The sequence below is a fragment of the Myxine glutinosa genome, chromosome 1 (genome assembly GCF_964187855.1).
Source record: "Myxine glutinosa chromosome 1, kmMyxGlut1.1, whole genome shotgun sequence".
NCBI classification, from domain to species: domain Eukaryota; kingdom Metazoa; phylum Chordata; class Myxini; order Myxiniformes; family Myxinidae; genus Myxine; species Myxine glutinosa.
The window spans coordinates 183937935-183961704 of NC_136261.1; the positions used below are offsets into that span (position 1 = coordinate 183937935).

Below are 23770 nucleotides of genomic sequence, written 5' to 3' on the forward strand. Positions count from 1 at the left end.
CCTGCAATGTGCCATTTTAACAAAGCTATACACATACATGTAACCTCATTAGCACTGTTAAAATGGAATAGCGAGAGAGGAACAAGACAATAAAAAATAATATATATATATATAAACTACACATGAGCTATGAATCAAACTACACAATGACTCTAAAGCTTTCATTTCTATCATAACTGAGAATGCCTGGATGAAGATCACCAAAAAAGGTAAACCCGAAAGTAATTTAAATGAGGTATGGGCTCCAAGTCATTCGGACATCAATTAGAAAAAGTTGTTGTAGCATAAATTGCACATTGTTAGGTGTAGTGCGGTACAGAATGCTTGCCCAATGTTTTTTAATTGTTTGTACACCTATGCAATCCTCATTAGATTTTTTTTTTTGAGGTTTGGCTCCAAATTGCAGGTATATTTGCAAATAGGTGCATTTTAGAAAAAAAGCTTTTGTGCATAACCGAAAATCCAGGATTGTTCCGATTAAACAAACCAGAAAAGCTTTTTGGAATCGGCAAACATCGTGCTGGAGCCAAGAGCTTGTCAGCGGGGTGGTAGCGGGCGAACGCAGGTCCTGCTGTCTTAAGCCAGCAGGACGCGGCTGCATAGCAAATTTACCGCCAGTGTAAAACCGCGCTTTGTACATCTGCGTGTTCCCTTAAAATTTATAGGCACGTAAACGCGACCTCCCGATGAGCTACGACCAAGAAATTAACTGTTAGTGGGCAAGAGGAGCTGTGGATGAACGCTCACTATCACACGTTGGGATGCGGGAGGGAACCTTTGGGGTAAAACAAAGAAGCCAGTTGCCCTTTTGATGTGCTAAGAAGGCCCGGGGAGCCGAGGCCATTTTTAACTCTGCAAGGGAGGATTCGGGGAGAGAAAGAACGAGCGAGTTGGCTTCAAGCCCGTGCCACCTGCTGCCTACATCTTTCCACGGAAACACTAATTCGGGGAATACGCCGCAGTAGGAACGGACGCTCTTCCACAAACCAGACTCGGTATAAACCAGTAAGATAGGATTGGTATGACATCTTCGTTATGAGGAAAGTTCTGTATACAAGGGTGTAAATGAAATGTTGGCGGTCATCATCGAATAATTAAATAATTCATTAAAAAATTAAATTAAGTTAGTAAAATATGGAAATGGGGCACAACTTGGAGTTGAGAAACACCAAAAAAGAGCAAATACAGAAATAACACTGCGAAGAGTATGATTTTGGAAGTTATAATAAGAGTTATGATACACGTAGCTTTAACACAGAAGGAGGCCATTAGGTTGCCAAGTTGCGAAGCACAATTGTTGCCAAGCTACGGTTGTTTGTCCATGACATATCCTTTTTAAAAGGTTGATCGTCAAGCAAGGGAACAGCACGTACCATTTTTAAAGTCATTGGCATGACTCGGCCGGCGTTCTAACCATCGACCAACCAGACTCAGAGCGGACGCTCCAACTATTATGCCACATGGTGTGGTAGAAGTATTGCAAGATTATTTGAAACATTCAGTGTTGATCAGTGTCGAGGTTTTGCTCGGTGCAAATATGAATGGATATAGGTAGGTGGTAGCTCAGATGAGGGTACAGACGGTGATATGTGTTGCGGCACATCATGATGGTATCTGGATGTCCAGAAATCTTTAATTTCAGACCAATTTGCCTGTTTTATCTTTTCGAGATAAATATAAAAATAACTTGTGTTATAGACCAATGCTCATCCTCTGGGTCGAGATATAATGGATTACGATCGCAATGACTAACGACAGGAAAATATTAATAGTGGATCCATAATAATCAAAAACGTAAAAACCACAATATCCGAAAGTTGCATACACCCTGGTGCAATTCCCAAAAAAAAAAAAGGGGCAATACCCCCGGGTGCTCACCTGGTAGAATAAACAGTATACGGCACTGACTGAAGGTATTTTAAACCAATTTCAATGTTTGCTGGAAGACAGGGCAGCATCTAGAATCATATTAACATAATCATAAGACTTTAAACAAACAAACAAAAAAAATACCTATTTTGGGGGTCAATCCATCCCCCCCCCCCCCCCCCCCCCTCAGTATACCTCCTAAGACCACAATTTTTCTAATGTCTTGAACAAACATTGGTACATCACAAGTGATGAATGTGGTGGGCAACTTTCATTGACAATGTGTGGGTATTTTCAGAGGCAAAAGCAAATTCCTATTTGGGGGGGGGGGGGGGGGGGGGGATCAAACCTGGATCCACTTTGACCCCGGTAAACCCCCTTAGACCTCGATTTTGTTTAATGCCGTGAACAAAATTTAGTCACAACATACCAAATATCATTGTGCCAAGTTTGGTGACAATCCCATCAGCGGTTTCAGAGGAGAAGTTGCAAGTGCTTACGGACTGAAGGACCGACCGGCTGATGACGCACCATTGCATAAGCTCCCCGGAACTATGTTCCAGGCGAGCTAAAAAAATAAAATGAAAAGTCTCAATTCACTGGATGTTTTGGACCAAGCCTTTATCTCCATAAACAGACCAATTTCAGTTTGAAACATCATTTTGCATTTTCTTTTACATAATTGATACCATCCTTTTCATACTTTTCCTTCTTATGGAAGTTCTTTCCTTCATACAGCCAATGACTTCCTCCTTCCCTTACTTTCCCTGCCAGTGGGAAGGTTGGCATTGAGATGTGCCAAGGGTTTGATGGGTCGAAAGGCCTTTGGCGATGTCCAATTCCTCCTCTCTACATTGACATTCGATAATAACCCGTGTTGGTGCGAAGAGTGAGGAGCAATGCCCCCCAGGAAGTGCAGCATACTACAGGCTGTTCTTATCCACCATAGGTGGAACACTCTCATTATAAGACAGACTGATATTCTTCCTTGCAAGAAAAAGGTGGTGAGGGTAAAACCACTTTGGCAGCCACAAGTATCAGGTGACGAAGACTTTAGCTTGCTTGCAAAACACAGCCCAGGCAGGAAGGTCACTCGGCCACCTGCAGAGCGATTTGTAAAACAACGACAATGCTACAAAAATCAAAGCTACAAAACAGTGAACAAATGAAAGCCTCGGCCAATTCAACAGCACACATCTACGGAGGCGCAAAGATCGTCGAGGATCTGAGGGTGCAAGCAGGAGAGGTGACGGGCAACGAGGCTAGAGCCTTGCAGGCAATTTGGTGATCGAGCCTGGGCTGGGACGCGAGATAGATATCGACCGAGCTGGGCCTGCGGCGAGCAGCCTGACAGAGGCCCCATCCAAGGCCATTAGCCCAGGCCGTGACATAAATCAGTCCCAGCACCCTACTTTGCTGGAATTACTTGCAGCCTCTCCCGATGGAGGGCGGGCCACCTACTCTAAAAACGGTCACCCTAAAGCACCTGTAATGGTGGCTGTATGCTTGCATAAATGACCATTCCATCGACCAAGCCACCATGGCAAGGGCCAAGTGCTAGGCTGTAGTCATGTCTCGGTAGTGATCGCACCTGTGATATATGAAGCAAAAACACTAGAAAAAAGGTAATAGAAAACTAGTTCACAAGACCAGAGAATTATTTAGGTCTCTGCTGTTCAAACAGTCCTTTTTGGTTCCGATAACCTTTAAAAAAAAAAGTAAAAAATTCGTTTTTTTCAATGCTTCTCAGGGCATGTATATGGCATAACCACAAATGCACAGGCAGAGTTTAAAAGTCCAGACATTATCCCTTAGTGATCTATTTTATCCCAGACATTGTCTAAATTCATCAAATTACGTGAAGTCCATGCCCTATTGTGGTACTTGTCATCATACAAAGACAAAAAGCGTTTTTCAGGCTTAAACATGTTAGTCCTCAACCTTGACTCCCCACCCCCCCCCCCCCCCCCCCGACCCAGTATTCACTCCTCACGATTCACACGTAACAATGGGCTCTGGGTGCAGCAATCAGAGAAAGGAGCCGCCGGGCAGAGTGAGGAGCAATTTGTGCACCAGATAGAGGAGCAGATAGGCGTAATCAAACTGTCGGCAGGACCTGCAGAGGATCAGATGGATGAACGGGTGGATGGGTGAATGGAATGTTGCAAGGAGCAAATGAGACACGTCACTACAATGTTGCATGAAGCACAATCTAAAGATGCATGGTCCTTATAGAAGAGAGAGAGAGAGAGAGAGAGAGAGAGAGAGAGAGACAGAGACAGAGACAGAGACAGAGACAGAGACAGAGACAGAGACAGAGACAGACAGAGAGAGAAAGAAAGAAAGAAAGAACACGTACATGGTCTTCTATTAAAGAGGCCTTCCAAATCTCGACCTCCATTCTGAAACACATTCATCATCTTAACCTTCCAGGATATATATATATATTGTTGCGAATATGGAATTTGGCCTCCATATCCGCTTGTAAATATTCCCCTATTTTCTCCAATACTCCCCAACTTTCCCCGATCCCCCATTCCCTAGTCCCATTGCATGTAAATAACAATCAGTAGAGCCGACCTTCCCCTTATTCCCCCATTAAATGTCGTGCCCAGGTCCACCGCACCACACGTAGACAACTTTCGGACATCTTCCTAGTTATTCTTATTCTATGTCAGTTAAGGCCTCGTCTCCATTAATTATGACTCTTCGTTGCACCAGAATGTGATTATATGGCATCAGTAGTGAGTTTAGGACCTTTCCCATACCTCCTCCCATCTTCTTCCCCAAACAACAACAATAACAACAACTACAACAACAATTACAACTACAACTACGACTACAACAACAGAGGGGCGGGGAGTGTGCGTCCTCACACCGGCTCGGTTACCCGCCATGACCATACGCTCCACGGCGTTACCCCGAAGGGGCTGGCTGTCAGCTCCTCGTCAGGGGCGGAGCCAGTAACCCCCCCCCGCACGCACCCAATGAGAAGCAACGTGCCGATTCCACGAGGCGGAGCTAACGAGCCGAGGGCGTGTCACTCCCCGCCGGATATACGCGGCCACGCGCCGGATGTGACGTCAGATGCGCCCCCAGCCTGGAGAGAGAAGTCGCCACCCCTCGAGCGCTGCAATACCTCCACCGCATCTCTTAAACTGGACCGTACGTGATCCTGCCCTGAGCCCAGGTGCACCTGGAGCGATCGCTACCCGCCTGTCCTTTCCATCAATCCCCGTGTGAGTGAGCCTTGTCCCGTTTATCTGTCGTCCGTTGGGGTTAATATAAGTGTGTTTAAGTGCCCACCTTCCTATGTTTCCCTCTTGTCCCTGTAATCTAAACCTTCCGCATTATTGTAATAACAACCTTTGAGAACCGTATCCCTAGTGTCGTGTCGTATTAATTCCAGCCGTGTGTCTTCTTTTTCCTTCATTGGTCTAGCATAGCGCGATTAGTCAACGTTCGGGCACAATCGGGTAACTTGTGCAGACGTGGTCATACCATAAAACCGCTCGGTAAATAACATCCAAGCCACGTCTGTAACAATTGGTGTCGAGGAGTGGAATTCGAACCCGGGACTAAATTAGTTAGGCCCAAATTTTGGGAGGGAAAATCGATTCGGAGCGCGTTTCCCGCGCGAAATTATAACGGCGAAATTTGAATTTGTTTTACGAAAATAAAAAATAAAAACCGAATTTTGAAAGTCGCGCTATGGCGGATCAAGACAGCTGGGGTCCGGTAAAGGAGAGTGAGGTAGGGTCGATCCAGGACCAAAATGAGGGACAGGAGGAGAGCGAAGCAGTGAGGGCGGCAGGTTCGCAAAATAGCGCCGTCACGCACGAAGAAGCGGGCGCGCAAAATGGCGCCTCGCTGATCACCGCGCCAGCGACCGTGGCAGCGCCCCCGATGGATTGGGGCCTTTTTTTTATACAAATGAAGGCCCTTATGGCCCAGAATAGTGAGCGATTGGAGGGCCGGATGGATGCTCAGGGTGAGCGATTGGAGGACCAAATGGGGGTAATGGGGAACCGGATGGATGCTCAGGGTGAGCGATTGGAGGGCCAAATGAGGGGTACCGGTGAGGGATTAGAAAAGAAATTTGAGGGGTTAGACAACGGGATAAAAGAAGTAAAGAATGGGTTAACGGGGGTAGAAAACAGAATGGCCGCTCAAGAGAATCAAATAGAGGGAGTGAAAAATGGGTTAGAGGGGTTAGAAAACAGTATGGAAGGCAAATTGAGGGACATGAGGGACCAAGCGGAAAGGGAAGTTAAACAAATGGAGCAGCAGATAGAGGGGGTCAGAATGGGGGTAGAAACCAAACTGGATGCTCACAGGGAGGAAATGGAGCAGATGAGGGTGGCATCTGGGCAGGAGATGCAAGTGATGGGAGAGGAGATCAGAAGAGGAGTGAGTGAGGAGGTCGGAGGAGTGCGCGAGGAGGTGAGGCACTGTAAGGAGCGCATGGAGAAAGAGGTGAGAAAGGGGACTGTAAAATTGCAAGGTGGTATAGAGGAGTTGACGCTGGGAGTAGAACAACTGACAGTGGGACAAAAGGAGTTGGGGGACCAGGTAAAGAAGAACACAGCGGTAATAGAGGGTTTAAAATCGACACAGAAGGAGATGAAAAAGGACGTAGGGGTAATTAAAAAAGAGTGCCAGACGGTACATGAGGACCTGACGAGGAAAATGGACAAGGTGGTAGAGGTAATGGAGGTTAAAGAGCGGGAGGTGCGGGAGCACATAGAAAAAAATAAAGTGGAGTTAGAGGAAGAACTTAAAGGGGCACACGAAGAGATGAGGGAGATGAAGCAAAAATTAGAAGAAGTGGAAGAAGGGGTGAGCGAAATTAAGAAGCGACGGAGAGAGGATAAGAAAGAGATAAAGGAGGAAGTAAAAGAATTGGTCCAAAGTCTGTGTTCGGATCGTGATGATGTGCTCATTAACCGGATGAGGGATTCGCAGGTGATGGAGGAGAAGCGAAGAGAAAGAGGACCCGGTGTAAGTGGTGACCAATATGGTCGTGCGTATGATGCGCCAGGTGATTTAATAAGCTTGGGGGTCGAGATAGACCCGGATGTTCGTGAGAGGCCAAGAGTGAGGTGTATGGCTGGTCCGGAGGGTATGGAACGAGAGGTGCGAGGTGTGGGTGAGCAAGGTTGTGGTGGTATGGAATGGGTAGCGGGTTGCGGAGGTGTGACCCATGCATCGACACCAACAGGGGTAGTTGTTGGAGGGACCGGGGAGGCACGAGAGCCCCTTGGGGGTAATGTACTGTGGGGGCCCGGCCGGTTCGGCCCCGCGCTGACCCCGCAAGGGGCGACGCACGGGGTCCGGCCGGCGGGCAACGACTCGCATACGAGGTGGTCCCACAAGGTCCCACTCGCGCCGTATGACGGCAAGAGTGATCTACGCGCGTACCTGGCGCAGTTCGACTGTGTGTGTAAGGGTAACGGTTGGGGTGAGGACGAAGGTGGAGTACACCTGGTGGCCGCATTGCGCGGCGCGGCGGCGGAGGTGCTGACGGCATTACCAGCGGGTGCTCTCACCCTGCCAGCCCTCCGCGACGCCCTAATTAATCGATTTGGAATAGAACAGCAGAGCGAGCTTGTTAAAGCTCAGCTCGCGCTGCGAAAGCGCAAGCCCCAGGAAGCCATCGGGGAACTTGCCCACGACATTCGCCGCGCAGTGGGGATCGCACATGCTAGCATGGCAGCGGATTCCCGGGAAAGCCTGGCGCTGGACCATTTTATCCAGGCCCTCCCGGATATTGAGCTCCGGCAACAGCTCGCCATGTGGCGCCCGCAGACTCTGAGCCAGGCGGCTGACGCTGCGGCCCGTTGGGAAGCAGCGAGGCCCCTGGCCCGGGGGGGCGAGCGTCTCGCAATGGCGGTCCGCCAGATGGGACCCCCGATGGAGGGCGGACCCCTTAGGGGGCCCGCCCCCGACGTGGGTCCTGACCTGGCGGGCATGGTCCGGAGGCTGGTGGACCAGCGCCTGGCAGGACCTGGACCATGGCAGGCGGCCCCGGAGGTGGCCCGCGGTGGACCACGAGCGGGTAATCCAATTCGGACCTACAGGGGGGGGAATTTGGAATTCCGGAGGCAAGCACCTTACCAGGTGAGGTGCTATACCTGCAACCGCCTGGGTCACCTGGCGCGGCACTGTCGAAACGCGCGCCGGGATGATCCCCGGCAGTTGAGGTCCTCAACTCCGCCCAGGGGGGAGCGGGTTAGCCGACCCCAGACACCCCCCCGCCAGACCCCGGGAAACTAGAAGGTGTCGGGCACGTAGGGCGGTGTTCGGCAGCAGAGGATGGAGGAGAGCCCTCATTGACGCGACAGGTCATTTATTGTGGCCAAATTGGAACCGGTAGCCTGACAATTAGATGCAAAATTGCCGGCGTGGGGGTAGACGCCGTAGTGGACACAGGAGCTAGCGCCACGATCATCAGCCCTGTGGTCCTTGATTCGAGTGCAGGTGGCTGGGATAAGATCCAGCGCCTGCAAAATTATAGTTTGCAGCTTGCTACCGGGGTAACGGCCCCGATCATAGGGCGTGGTTCTGTGACCCTCAAGTTAGGGTCGGTAAGGAGGGAGATAGATGTTTGGGTGGCGGAGGTGTGCGACCCATGTTTAATAGGGTTGGACCTGTTGACTGCCAGCGGTTGTAAAATCGACTTGTGCCGGGGGATCCTGCAGGTGGGAGTAGAAGAGCTGCCGTTAGGGGGAGTGAGCACGGCCGAGAGAGCGGAGCTGGAGGCTTCCGAGGCCGTGACCATCCCCCCAAGGGCCGAGGCGATAGTGCCGGCCCGATGGGCAGCTCGCCCAACATGGCAGGAGTCCTGCGGCCTGGTCGAACCGGTGGCAGCGCAGTCCATACCGGGTTTAATCGTGGGCCGCACCCTTGTAAAAACGAACGGACCGGTAGTGGCCGTCCGAGTAATAAATATGAGTACAGAACCACGCACTATAGTAAGGGGCACGAGGGTAGCTGGCTGCACCCCCGTTGAGGAAGTCGCGACAGTGAGGGGCGAGAACGTCCAGCCGAGCCGACCCCGGGGGGAGCCTTCAATGACAAGTAGGAATTGGCCCGATCCCATTTGCGAGATGGTAAATCGTAGCAGCGTAGAGTTGGGAGGTACCCAGAGGGAGGCCTTACACAAACTGGTTGGGTCCCATTTGGACCTCTTCTCCTTGTCCACCGAGGATATTGGACGTACGGGCCTGGTGAAACATCAGATCCACACCGGTGAGGCCCGGCCTATTCGTCAGGCCGCCCGACGGCTCCCTTGGAGCAAGAGGGCGGAAGCTGACGAGCAGGTTGCAAAAATGCTCGACGCAGGTGTGATCGAGCCCTCGGGAAGTCCTTGGATGTCACCTGTTGTGCTGGTCAAAAAGAAGGATGGGACCACGCGGTTCTGCGTGGACTATCGCCAGCTAAACAACGTGACACTCAAGGACTCATATCCCCTGCCAAGGATTGATGACACCCTCGATGCCGTTGCGGGCTCAAATTGGTTCACAACTTTGGACCTCAAGAGTGGGTATTGGCAGGTGGAGATGGATAGGGCAGGGAAGGAGAAAACGGCATTTTCCACAGGTAAGGGACTGTATCAGTTTACTGTGATGCCGTTTGGTTTGTGTAACGCCCCCGCCACCTTTGAGAGATTGATGGAGCATGTACTAGGCGGCATGCCATGGCAATCATGCCTGGTGTACCTGGATGACGTCCTGGTACATGCCCAAACGTTCCCCCAGGCACTAGCTAATTTGGACCAGGTGTTCGGGTGCCTCAGACAGGCAGGGTTGAAGCTGAACCCGAGTAAGTGCACTTTGTTTGCAAGAGAGGTGGCCTATCTAGGTCACGTGATTGGCCGCGAGGGGGTAAAAACAGACCCAGACAAAATTAAAGCGGTAGAGGAGTGGCCCGCACCACGTACCATCAAAGAGGTGCGGGGATTTTTGGGACTCTGCTCCTACTACCGGCGCTTTGTGGCGAAATTTGCGGAGTTGGCCCGTCCCCTCCACCGGCTTACGGAGAAGGGGACGCGATTTAATTGGACACGGGAGTGCCACGAGGCCTTCCAAAAATTGAAGGGGTGTCTAACATCCGCACCCCTTCTAGCTTACCCCACTAGTGACGGGACATTTACCCTGGACACGGATGCGAGCCAGGAAGGATTGGGCGCAGTTTTGTCTCAGACACAGGAGGGCGTGGAGAGAGTGATTGGTTATTATAGTCGGGCCTTAAGTAGGCCCGAGAGAAATTATTGCGTCACTCGCAAAGAGTTATTGGCTATGCTGGCTGCCATGAACCATTTCCACCCGTACTTGTACGGGCGGAAATTTTTGGTTAGAACTGACCATTCCTCCTTGCAATGGCTCCTTCGGTTCAAGGAACCGGAGGGCCAAATTGCAAGGTGGTTGGAAAAGTTGCAGCAGTACGATTTTGATGTGGCCCATAGGGCCGGGAAGGCCCATGGTAATGCGGACGCACTCTCTCGGCGTCCTTGTCTGGGGGAAAACTGTAAATTTTGTGCGAGACACGAGGAGAGGGAGCAATTGGGCGATTCCGCCCCGATTCTCGTCGTCCGGGCAACCCGGGTGAGAGGGCCAATTTTGCCACTAACCGCGGACGAGGAATTTGGAGAGTTGGCTTGGAGCACGGCCCAGCAGGAGGATCCTGTTCTGGGGCCGGTGTTCCAATGGGTCAAATTGGGGCAAAGACCAAAGGGGGAAGAGGTCACCCCCCTCGGGGCACAAACAAAGGCATATTGGGCTCAGTGGCAGACCCTGGAATTGAAAGGCAACATCTTGTATCGCAAGTGGGTGGAGGTTCCCTCTGATCGAACTTCCTGGCTGGTGATAGTCCCTGACAAATTCAAGAACGTCATATTGCAACAGGTGCATGGTACCCGCTCCGGCGGCCATTTGGGCAGGACAAAGACAATATCTCGGGTCCGCCGGAGGTTCTATTGGGTGAATATGGGGCGCGACATACAGGACTGGTGTCGGAGATGCGACGCCTGTTCTGCCAAAAAGGGACCAGCACGGAGGATGAGGGCCCCCCTTCAATTACATCAGGTGGGGGCCCCCCTTGAGCGGGTGGCTATGGATATTCTAGGACCGCTGCCCCGCACCCGCCAAGGTAATAAGTATATCCTCGTTGTAATGGACTATTTCACCAAGTGGCCGGAGGCCTACGCCCTCCCCAACCAAGAAGCAGGGGTGGTAGCGCAGGCCTTCGTGGAAGGATTTGTGTGCCGGCATGGGATTCCACAGGAGTTGCACACCGACCAGGGACGAAATTTTGAGAGCAAATTGCTAAAAGATGTGTGCAGTCTCCTGTCAATTCGGAAAACCCGAACAACGCCTTTAAGACCTCAATCTGACGGGATGGTGGAAAGATTCAATCGAACTCTAATCCAACAACTGGCACTGTTCACCACCACCCGTCAGGATGACTGGGACGAACATCTCCCTTATTTGCTCATGGCCTACCGAACCAGCCAGCACGGGGCCACCGCATGCAGTCCAGCGTTGCTTATGTATGGGCGGGAGTTACGGGCTCCCGCCGACTTGCTATGCGGTCCCGTGCCAGACACAGTGGTTAACCCGCCGAGGGAGGGGTACGCACGTCACCTAGAGGAAGGCATGGAGCTAGTCCATGCCTTCGCCCGCCGCCAACTCCATCTGGCGGGGGAAAAGATGAAGCGCAGGTACGACGACCGGAGCCAGGGGAGTCAATACGCTCCGGGGATGAAGATTTGGTTCTTTAATCCCCGGAGGCGGAAGGGAAGGTGCCCAAAACTCACCTCCCCCTGGCAAGGCCCAGGAGTCGTCCTGTCGCAAATCTGTGACGTGGTCTTTAAGATCAAAATGGGGCCACGAGCCCTCCCTCGGATCGTCCACGCCGACCGGATAAGACCTTACACCGGCGAGCAGGCGCCCCCGTGGATTGCCTCGGCTTTAGATGCCGAGGCGGGACCCAGTACCTCTGAATAAGGGGGGGCTTATTAGTGCCAGAGGACTGGGGGATTGAGGAGCGATAGGCCCGGTGGGAGAGGGTGGCATCCCTGCCACCCTTCCCATGGTGGGGGGGGCAAAGGAGCAATAGCTTATGGGGTGTATGGCAGTGAAAACTAGCCCGGGTGGGTTAGGATATGGTGTGTAGGGATCTAGCGAGGATTGACATTAGGTAACGTTAAGAGTAGTTAGTGACTGATACCTGTAGTGGGGACGCAAGTAGATTAGTATGGATGATAATGACGTGGGAGCGCAATAGTTTAAAGGGACGACTGGGAAGCGCAAGTTTCAGAAGGGAGTAGTTAGATGAGATGATGCCGTGTGTGTGTGAGGATGGAACAGGTGTGATTGCACAGGTGTGCAACTGGACAGGTGTGTGGAGCAGTGTGTGAGTAGTGAGTGTGTGGATCATCGCGAATGCGCTTGGGGAGAGAAGGGTGCAGGTGGCACCAGGTGTGAGAGCACAGGTGTGCAAGTACAGGTGTGTGGAGAGAGTTGGAGTAAGTGGTATGGAGTGGTGTGCATGGTGCGAAGGTGTGGATGGGGGAAGAGTGGACCCCCTTTCACGAGTACCCGGGGCGGGTAGTGTAAGTGTTAGGTAGAGGGTACAGGTAAATTGTGGTTGGATATTGGCACTTGTGGTGCGGTTGCAGAATGGTGTTGTGAATGGGTGCATTAGTGTTGTGGAAATGGCTGGGCGTGTAGCCTGTTAGTGTGTGTAGTTGGTTGGGCACTCCACCACTGTGAGGATGTCGGCCAGGTGAGGCCGCAGGTGGGCTCTGGGAGCCGGTAGTTGTGAGTGGGTGCCTGAGGATCCCGGGTGTGGATCGGGCAGCCCAGTGCCAGAGAGGGCACGGAGTGGGGAGAGAGCCAGAGGGCCTTCCCCAGGTAGTTAGGTTAGGGTAAGGAGCAGGTAAGCTCGGAGGCAACTGCAGTGGTGGAGGTGTGCAGGTGGGTAGACCCACTGGGAGAGGTACACGTCGCAGCCCAGAAATTGTACGAGGGCACCGGGAGATGAATCGGGGGAGTGAGACCCCAAATTGAAGAGCACCACAGTTTGGCCAATGGGAATTGGTTTTTAGAACCCATAGTGTAAGAGGGCCAATGGTTTGGCCGGAGAAAGCCCCCGGGTAGTGTAAAGTTGTTAAAGTCATTTAGGAGATAGTTAGGATTGATGAACCTGTCGCACCATACGCAGCCACTTACCTGTGGTGATGATGATGACTCCACACCTGTGTTTTCTTTGTTTTGTTGCAGGAGATGAATCGCTGTGTGGATTTGTGAGACGCATCACGACGTGGATGAGACATTGGAGTGATTCCATCTCTCCCTCCCTAGGAGGGACTGATGATGAATTGGTGATGGCAAATTTTGATGTTCAGTTGGAGATGGCAAATTTTGATGAGAGTTGAAAATGGCAAATTTGATTGGTTAGGAGGGAGAGAAGACGAATTTGGTATATGGGAGGAACGGGGAAGACAGTAGGGATGTTTGTTGATTTGTAAAGTAGATGTTTATGAGTAGTGTTGTGTTGTGTGGATACAGTAAGGGGTAAGGGAGGGGCCATGTAGGTTACCTGGTGGGGGGGGGCGTACGATAGGAACGTACCTGTCTCACCTGGTTCCCATGTGCCCCCAGTGTGCATTACCTTATATTGCGTGCACTTTTGCGCCCTTACCAACTTACTCACTTGTCTGCTTCTTTTGTCTCCCACCTCCGAGGATCTGGCTTTGGGGTAGAGAGAGAGGAGAGAGAGGTGCTGGCTGCGCAGTTGTGGGCCTGCACTTTCGCTGTTTGCTGCCGGGATCGATACACCATATGGACCGCAATGTTTGTGGCCACCCACAATGGACCGCAGTTCGTTTGCGGCCAAGCACCACCCGGGGATGGACCTATGGGTCAACGTGGCACCTATGCCATACAGGTGAACCACTTTTAGTTAACACCAAGTGCACCACAAGAAGAGCAAGAGACACCTGCAGGGTTAGGGGTTGTCGAATTTATTTTTATTCCAATGAACAATGGTGACTGCACCGATTGGTGGTGGGGTGGTGCTTTTGATGCTGGGAAAGGGTGCTCTGCACGTTATTAAAGGCCGTCGGCCACAGAGCACTCGTGGGTTGGTGTATCGATGTTGGCAAGCGCGCTCTCTCTCTATGCATAACATCTGCATGTGTTCCTCCAAAAACAGGTCCTGGATCGTAGTGTAAATAGCAGCGTAGTCTTGTAAATAATGCTCCCTACCGGCTGTATGTTTAGTTTGAGGATTCTTTCCGGATTCGGTTATCCTGTGGGTGTGTTTCTGTGAGGAGAAGGGTGCAACGTCGCAGGGGGACATATTTACTCATTTGTGAATATCTGTAAAACTGTCGCACTCAGGGTAGAGTTAATAGTAGAGGGAACTACATTGCGTGCCACACTAAAGTAGGTAAAAATTTATCGGGTCGGGACGCCCCGAGGGTAGAGAAGGGTGCAATGTTGCGAATATGGAATTTGGCCTCCATATCCGCTTGTAAATATTCCCCTATTTTCTCCAATACTCCCCAACTTTCCCCGATCCCCCATTCCCTAGTCCCATTGCATGTAAATAACAATCAGTAGAGCCGACCTTCCCCTTATTCCCCCATTAAATGTCGTGCCCAGGTCCACCGCACCACACGTAGACAACTTTCGGACATCTTCCTAGTTATTCTTATTCTATGTCAGTTAAGGCCTCGTCTCCATTAATTATGACTCTTCGTTGCACCAGAATGTGATTATATGGCATCAGTAGTGAGTTTAGGACCTTTCCCATACCTCCTCCCATCTTCTTCCCCAAACAACAACAATAACAACAACTACAACAACAATTACAACTACAACTACGACTACAACAACAGAGGGGCGGGGAGTGTGCGTCCTCACACCGGCTCGGTTACCCGCCATGACCATACGCTCCACGGCGTTACCCCGAAGGGGCTGGCTGTCAGCTCCTCGTCAGGGGCGGAGCCAGTAACCCCCCCCCCGCACGCACCCAATGAGAAGCAACGTGCCGATTCCACGAGGCGGAGCTAACGAGCCGAGGGCGTGTCACTCCCCGCCGGATATACGCGGCCACGCGCCGGATGTGACGTCAGATGCGCCCCCAGCCTGGAGAGAGAAGTCGCCACCCCTCGAGCGCTGCAATACCTCCACCGCATCTCTTAAACTGGACCGTACGTGATCCTGCCCTGAGCCCAGGTGCACCTGGAGCGATCGCTACCCGCCTGTCCTTTCCATCAATCCCCGTGTGAGTGAGCCTTGTCCCGTTTATCTGTCGTCCGTTGGGGTTAATATAAGTGTGTTTAAGTGCCCACCTTCCTATGTTTCCCTCTTGTCCCTGTAATCTAAACCTTCCGCATTATTGTAATAACAACCTTTGAGAACCGTATCCCTAGTGTCGTGTCGTATTAATTCCAGCCGTGTGTCTTCTTTTTCCTTCATTGGTCTAGCATAGCGCGATTAGTCAACGTTCGGGCACAATCGGGTAACTTGTGCAGACGTGGTCATACCATAAAACCGCTCGGTAAATAACATCCAAGCCACGTCTGTAACAATATATATATATAAATAAATATATTCACACACATCATACGTATTCTTTGTCTAGAAACACTGGTTATGTAATTCCTCCACAGTTTCTTTACGGTGAAACTGCAATACTTTGAAGCGAAAGGTTTTTGAGAATGGAACCAACCGCAATGAATAGATTCTGATTACGATTCCAAAGGCTTTCTTAATTGGCAACTTCAGGATAAAAGGAACGCAAGCAGGAAGCAACCGTGATTCAATACAGCAAAGAACAAATGAATTGGCAGCGGAAGATCGGGTGTGGGAGCATATGCAAATTCGGGCACGCATAAACGTGGAACTGTTCGAAAGGGTGGGAATGCGCAGTGATTGCCTGTACTCCATTAAAATCCCTCAACTGAAGTCGTCCTTTTTGAGACCAAATCAGGACCTACGTATCACACTTTAGCAATTTCAGATTTGCATCGTAAAACATTTGCTCGAAAGGCTTAAAATGTCTTGGAAGCTTGAAGACTGCAATGGAAATCCATGTCTAGACATCCTGCCCTTGACCCCTGGTACTATGGTGACCTTTTGAGCACTTTTTTTTTTCCTTTTTTTTTCTTTACAATGCATCGACTGCAGTCCTGCCAACCAAGCGCTTGGTCTCGGCCTCCGGCCAGCAAACGGAGTCGAGTGAGCTACTGGCAGATCAATCACTGCACCTCCGACATAAACCTGCTCGCTTCAGTTCATCCTCAGAGGATGTCAGAGCAGACTGTTAGAAAGGAGAATATAGCGGCTGCCAGGCCATCTACAGTGAAACCAACAAGCAAGACAAAGAAAGGAAGATTTTATCAGGAATTTTTTTTAATGTGAACAGAACGCTCCATGGGAGGTACTTTGTATATGCCCGCTTAACACCTCAAACAATGGGCACAGCTAACTGATCGCCATTGTGAACCCGGTGATGCCCAGTCAAGGGAAAGTTTATCAGTCCTGAAACTTTGAACTTTCTGTTGAGAACTTTTGAGACATCAAGTTGAAGTGAGAAAAGACTTGGGAGTTTGAACAGACAAATGTTTCGTATAATGACCATCATCTGCCGGCTCATCCACTCTTCCCTGTAAGGCAGTAGTGTGCCCCAAGTATGGATTAGATAATCACACCCCGAGCAATAAACCACCTTTAGTCAAATGAGGTAAATGATAACAATGGAAGAATGGAGCCATGAAGCACGGTTGCAAAATTAGGATGGAGCGCCTCTACCTGGCACCTACTTCTGGTGTTCAACTTTGATGGTTGACATTGTGGAGAGGAAACAGTGGGTAGCTCATGCACTTCCATTAAGGTGGGCAATACAAACTGTCAACACGTGTGTCTAAAGTTGGTCTCATGCTATGCTGTATATCACTATCACTATCACTACTATCACTACTATCACTACTACTACTACTACTACTACTACTACTACTACTACTACTACTACTACTACTACTACTACTACTACTACTACTACTACTACTACTACTACTACACGCAATGGCCACCATGCACTTGAATCAGAGGCCAATTCAAGACATCGGAGATTCGTGAAATACAGCAAGATGTTTTTCAAGTACCATGTTCTTTAAACAAAAAAAAAAACACAGCAATAATATAAAGCACGTTTCGGGAAAGTTTGCACAGCTTCAAAAAGCTCGGTTGTCCGATTTACCGACAACGTAGAAAGGGGCAACTCAATTTTCAGGTACGGTTGACATAACATGGAGCAATCGGACAGGCAATGCCAGGAAAGGTGGAAGCCTGAACGTGAAATCTGCAGGACAATAAAAGCTGAATGGAAGGAGCCTATAAAGGTGCTGTCGCTTTATTCACCTTCTCCACTGGTATGTTGAGAGCCAGCTGGGATAGGACACACACAGACGACCTAAAAACAATTATTGAGTGCACGCCCAGGTAAAGCCGTGCTATTGTTTTATAGATTGTGTTCAGTGTATAGTGCCGTCTCTATGTGAGAAGTTATGACTGGAAAGAGGAAAACGGGTAGGTGCAAAAAACACAGGTCGGCAGACTCATGGCAACTGAGACAACAACCAGAACACCCAAAGAGGCATATCAGGGAAATCCAAGGGGTCCACCACATGTCAGATTTACCGTTGTTGGTACGAAGGCAGCCCCAGTACGGTATGAGTGGTGCTTCCGTTTAGGGCTTCTGCTCGCACGGACCCACCGGTGACCTGCAGGGAACCCGGACCTCCGTCCACCGAGCCTTGGAAAGCACCCAGGTCTGGAAAGATCCTGAGCATCGCGGCAGCAGGTAGCGTGGTACAAAGTCCTGCACGAAGCGCCGCACGCTGTGCCTGTGGACAAGCAGTGCCCGGGAGGGGGGCGCATGGGTGAGTGGGGGCGGGATACACAAAATGAGGATTGGTATGACTGACTGTAAGCAGTACCTGTCAGAAGCACATGGGGACAAAAGTTTTGGTAGTGCAGAGGAACTTGGGGAGTGGGTTAGGGTGGAGCGTGAGAGTGAAACATTCAAAAGATGAGCATTTGCATCTCTGCCAAATGAATTTATGCAGTTACAAAATCACATTTACCAATTTACTTAAAGTCACCGACAATATTATAGAGGTAACTCATCAGTTCAGTGACCGCACGACCACAAACATGCTGATGGTCATTTCTAGATTACCTTCACCCCACCCATGCACCTAACTCCTCACCCCGTCCCGAAGACTGTGAGGTCCAGCGCTCTGTGCTGTCTGAGCCCCCGAATGTCCCAACCGACACGATTACAGCTGCACGCGATGGAAAAGTGTTAGACGGGGCGGGGCACAGGGCGGAGCTAGAGACGAGGTCGGATCGGGCTGGGCGTGGGAGCGGAGCGAGGTGGGAATGGGGAAAGCAGAGCAGAGCGAGCACAAGGTGGAGAAAAGTGCTCGGGGTGGGGTGTCCGACTTCCGCCAAGCTCGAGGCGGCTGGAAAATAATGTGGGACGTCCCGACGTCCTTAAATTCCGGCACATAATGAATGGTTTGCGCACGTGTACGGCATAAATGTGGAGTTGCGGAGCACGATGTGGGTGTGAGAGCAATGTGGTTGGGGGAGGGGGACCTGCATCAGCCAAAATCACAGACAACCATCCGTAATGGCATTTCCAGCGGTCAGGGGCTTTGCAAAAGCTAAATCAACAATTACTCTCGGACTCATTATGCAGGCTTGAATACTTCGCAAGACTAAGTAGTTCATATAAATCTATATTATAAGCCTCGTTGGTTGCGAGCTTGGAAAGGTGGCAAGCACTGTAAACAGTAAAGGTAAATTATGGCAGAGTTGGAGATTGAATGAACAAGTCGAACTCCTCCTACGTACGAGGCTAAAGCACCGGAGAAAATATGCTTCTCATGGGTAAATAGATTACAAGGTGAGAATATGAAATGCATTTCACGGATTTTATGTAAAGGAGGAATCTGAGATATTTGGAATTAAATTAAAAAAACTGAAAACAAAATCCAGGCAATTAGCAAGTGGCATAAGTAGAGTTACCTTAAGGACACCGATACAGAGAGTGTGCGAAGGGAACACGCAAACTAGAGAAGCTTGAACGCAGGTGAATCGACCCAAGTTACAGCTCGCCATAAGTATCGGGGACCACCATCCAAAAATGGCGAATTACATTTTAAAAAACTAGCAACGGTACCCGCTCTATGGGCGGGGCTTCAATTGGGAGGCCCAAATGAAAAGGCAAAATATCAGAAATTGAAGGCTTTTTTTTATTTTAAACGATTTATCTAAACATCCGTTAAATCATATCACACGCAAATCATCAAAATCTAAACAGTAATTGTAGAATTTCAATAAAAGCCACATCACTGTTCATATCGGTAAATATTATTCCATCGTGTTTGGAAAAACTGGAAAATTGGGGAAATTGGAAAATTGGGGAAAAAAATTGGAAAAACAATACAGCCGATTTTACTCCAGGGGGATGCAGGATTACCCACCCAAAATTTCGTTGCGATCAGTTCAGCAGTTTTTGCGGTACCTGGGAACAGACAGACAGACAGACATTTGGTGAATTATAGTAAGATGAGATCAACGATGAATCTTCGATTTCTCGTTTCATGTGCGGATAAAAATGGACGTTTTTTATTTTTAATGCATGGATCAAAGGTGACAATTTCCAAGAACTTTTGCCTCCTCTTTCACTACAATATTCCACTTATGACTTTCAACATCTTCTAACAACGAGGCAAAACACGTAAGAGGCGAATATATAAATAGGAAATCTGTTCATGCATATTATTCCTGAATATACAGACAAGTTTCAGCCCAGCTATAAACTACCATCCTGGTGTTCCGCAGACAGGAAGGATGTTAAGCCTGCGGACCCGTCTGCCAGTATTGGCTTGTAGTGCAGGGGCGCGGATCCAAGGGGGGGGGGGGAGGTGCATGGGGTGCGCACCCCCCCCCCCCCCCTTCGATCCAGGATGAGGGTGCAGGCGTTGCGAATCTTCTGAACTGTTGGACCAGGGAAGAACACAAGGAACTGCAGAAACTTCCAAGAACCCACGAAATGCCGTTTCTGACGATCAATTTTTAAAAATTTCCTGGCGGAGGACCCCCAGACCCCCTCTTTATCCCCCCCCCCCCCCCCAGCGCTATGGTTCCATGCATCCCCCCACCGTCTTGAAATTCCTGGATCCACCCCTGTAGTGGACGTTGAATATCCTAGTCACGGTGACTTACTCGAAGAGTAAGTGAGTCATCGCCGGCACCCTGAAAAAATTAATAATCCCTGCCCTGAATGACTGCTGGGAAGACAATGGCAAACCATGCAGCTTTCTTATTATTTATTTTTTTGTATACAAGATCGAGGCTCGTGTAAGAGCTAACATTGATCACAAAAAGACAAACTGACACATAAAACATATGATAAAGGGAGCGGGAGAACAAGATGGAGAGCAGGGACATTGGGAGATCTGTGGGAAGGAGAGGGCTTGGGGGTGGAGAAACATGGAAAGGGGTGTGTGCAGGAGAGGTTAAAAAAAAACACATGGACACTGCTTGGACTTCCAGGAAAGAAGTCGGTATTTCAAAAAAGTGGATCTGGGGTGAATTAACGGGGGTAGAAAAGATCAAGGTTTTGGATGGGGGAAGATAAGAGATGGTGGTGAACAGCTGTTTTAAAGACCTGGAGGGAGGAGTGGGATTGAAGAGAGTGAAGGAGTATATGCATAACATTTTAATATGAGTTTAATATGAGTTATGCATTACAATGAGTTTATGCATAACATATGCATAACATTTCCAAGTGTCGTCTGTAAAATCTATGGTAAATTGATGATGTTGGCGCATCTTGGACAATTGCGAAAGTCTCATTTGCAGAGCTTTGTAAATGTCTCTTGTACAAGGCTTCGTTCTGCGCTACTGGCAGATACATGAGCTGTGCTTATGTCCAGAGAGAGAACGTCCCTCTCCCACGAACGAAAACTGGCCGGTGCTCTGCAACTGGGAGATTAATATACAGGGTGAAACAGAAAATAATAGATATTTTTAATATCCTTTAACTTTGCCACATTAATTAATTAATAGCGGTTTTTTTTATTGAAAAGGTTTTCTATAATTTGGGTTTAAATGAAAGGTTGTTGTATTATGTTCTCGACAATATTAAACCAGTTTAATGTCATCATGATAACAACAAAAAAAAAGTTACAACGTCATAAAAACATCGAGTATTTTCTGTTTCACCATATACATACATACATGCATATACTTATATATATATATATATATATATATATATATATATATATATATATATATACAGTCACGTGAAAAAGTAAGTACACCCCATGCAAAGTTTTGACATTTTCAACATATTTCAACATACAGCTATTTGATCTTCATTTCAACAATATTGATAGATAAAGGTGATATAATATAACAAATATCATGAAACATTTACATTTTGTAGTCCATTGTATAATTTAAATAAACATAAATGCAAATTTCGCATGTGGAAAAAGTAAGTACACCCTTGGCTGCAATAGGTGGTATTGCCCCCTTTGGCAGAAACAACCTCAAGTAGGCCTTTCTTATAACTGTCTACCAGTCTCTGACATCGAGTGGAAGAAATTTTTGCCCACTCCTCCATGCAGAATTATTTCAGCTGTGCGATCTTTGAGGGGTTTCTTGCATGCACAGCTCGTTTCAAATCCCCCCACAACATCTCGATGGGCTTTAGATCCGGGCTTTGACTTGGCCATTCCAGAACCCTCCATTTCTTTCTTTTCAGCCATTCCTTGGTGGATATACTGGTATGTTTAGGGTCATTGTCATGTTGCAAGGTCCACCTTTGGTTGAGCTTCAACTTTCCGACAGATGGCCTCACATTATCCTCAAGCACCCTCTGGTACAATGAAGAATTCGTCGTGGATTCTATGATGGTGAGCTGCCCAGGCCCTGATGCAGCAACGCTGCCCCAAACCATAATATTTCCACCACCATGCTTTACAATTGGTATCAGGTTCTTGTCGTCAAATGCTGTCTTTGGTTTTCGCCAAACATGTCTTCTGGTACTGTGGCCAAATAGCTCTACCTTTGACTTATCTGTCCAGAGCACATTGATCTAGAAGTGCTGGTCTTTGCCGAGGTGTTCATTGGCAAACTTTAGTCTTGTCCTGATGTTCTTTCTGGACAGCAAAGGTTTCCTCCTGGCACACCTCCCATGTAGATCAAATTTGTGCAGCCTCTTTCAAATGGTAGACTCGTGCACTTTGACATTAACAGTGGCAAGAGCTACCTGTAGGTCCCGTTATGACATTCTGGGGGTTCTTAGAGACTTCTTTCAGCATCTTGCGGTCTGCTCTCGGGCTGAACTTGCTAGGGCGGCCTGGCCTGAACAAGTTGGCAGTTGTTTGGAATCTTCTCCACTTATAGATGATCTTCCGGACAGCCGAATGATTGATTTCAAATTGTTTGCAGATCTTTTTAAATCCCTTCCCAGACCCGTAGGCATCTATAACCTTCTTTCTGAAGGCCTCAGAGAGCTCTTTTGATCGAGGCATGGTGACATCGCACACTTCAACAACAAAGAGCAAACCAAACTAAATGTCTGAGGTTTAAATACGACATTTTCTTCCAAGATCCTCTCTAACGATGTTCTAATCATTTGCACCTGAGCTGGTGCACCTGATTCAAATTTTAGGTATTTGTAGTAGTGATAAATGTAGGGGTGTACTTACTTTTTCCACATGCGAAATTTGCATTTATGTTTATTTAAATTATACAACGGACTACAAAATGTAAATGTTTCATGATATTTGTTATATTATATCACCTTTATCTATCAATATTGTTGAAATGAAGATCAACTAGCTGTATGTTGAAATATGTTGAAAAAGTCAAAACTTTACATGGGGTGTACTTACTTTTTCACGTGACTGTATATATATTGTCGCACAACTGCGATTAACACCAGAGTCGCGGATGGCCTAAATGGTCTTATTCGGCGGCAACTACCCAAACACAGATTGTACTATGGCCGCGCGGGAGGAAGAAGGAAAATGGAGGCTATGGAATCGCTTAACTGCAGCGTGCCGGCATAGCTCCGGTCCTGTAAGGAGATTAACTCAAGCGGGCACAGGTTTAACAGGCGATGCAAAATAATACAAGGGTTTATTAATATAAAAAGGGCAAGGATAGGAAAAAGCACACGCCGGTAATAAAATATCCGAATCGGGACGTCCCCACTCACACTTCAGATACAAACGAGGGACTGCGAACTAAGGAAAAGAAACACATTCTTTGTGAAAAATGTAATCGCGGATGCAGCCTTATCTCGTCTTTGTCGCCCTGCTCTTGGCTGCCGTCCAACACGGCTCCGTTCGGCCCCGATGTACCCACGAGGCCTCGCTACAAGCTCCACAAGCCCCATTCACACACCACGAGGTCCCTCGCTCCAAGTGCCATGCATCCAACGCAGGCCAGCAGCTCCACACGAGGTTGATCTCCACACGAAGCACAAAAAGACAGGAAAGGAGAGAATACAGGTGCGACTGCACGCTACCAGCCAAGCAAAGGGACGTTCAAGCGAAACAAAGGAACGTGTCAGAAGCAGCGAACTCCACTCGGGCTAGGCAGAAGAAGAAAACCCAGCACCGCTAGAGACTGCCAGGGCCAGGGATCTGCGCGCAACTCACTCACTCGGACCAAAGTCCTGCCACGTCTCAAACCCAACTGCTCAAAACGAACTCTCTCCTGTGCGAACCCAACTCTGCGCAACTCAACTCTCAACTCTCAAGCGAACTGCCCTCTACTCAACTGAACTCCAATGG

At 49.0% G+C, this 23770-nt stretch overlaps 1 long non-coding RNA gene across 1 annotated transcript; it reads right to left on the reverse strand.

The window, feature by feature from the left end:
- Positions 1 to 3962: 3962 nt before the first annotated feature.
- LOC144892742 (uncharacterized) lies at positions 3963 to 18248 on the reverse strand. The gene is made up of 3 exons (XR_013623927.1): positions 18155 to 18248; positions 17583 to 17788; positions 3963 to 3985 (listed from the first exon to the last, which is right to left on the reverse strand). It is a non-coding gene; the product is annotated as an uncharacterized LOC144892742 (long non-coding RNA).
- Positions 18249 to 23770: the final 5522 nt, after the last annotated feature.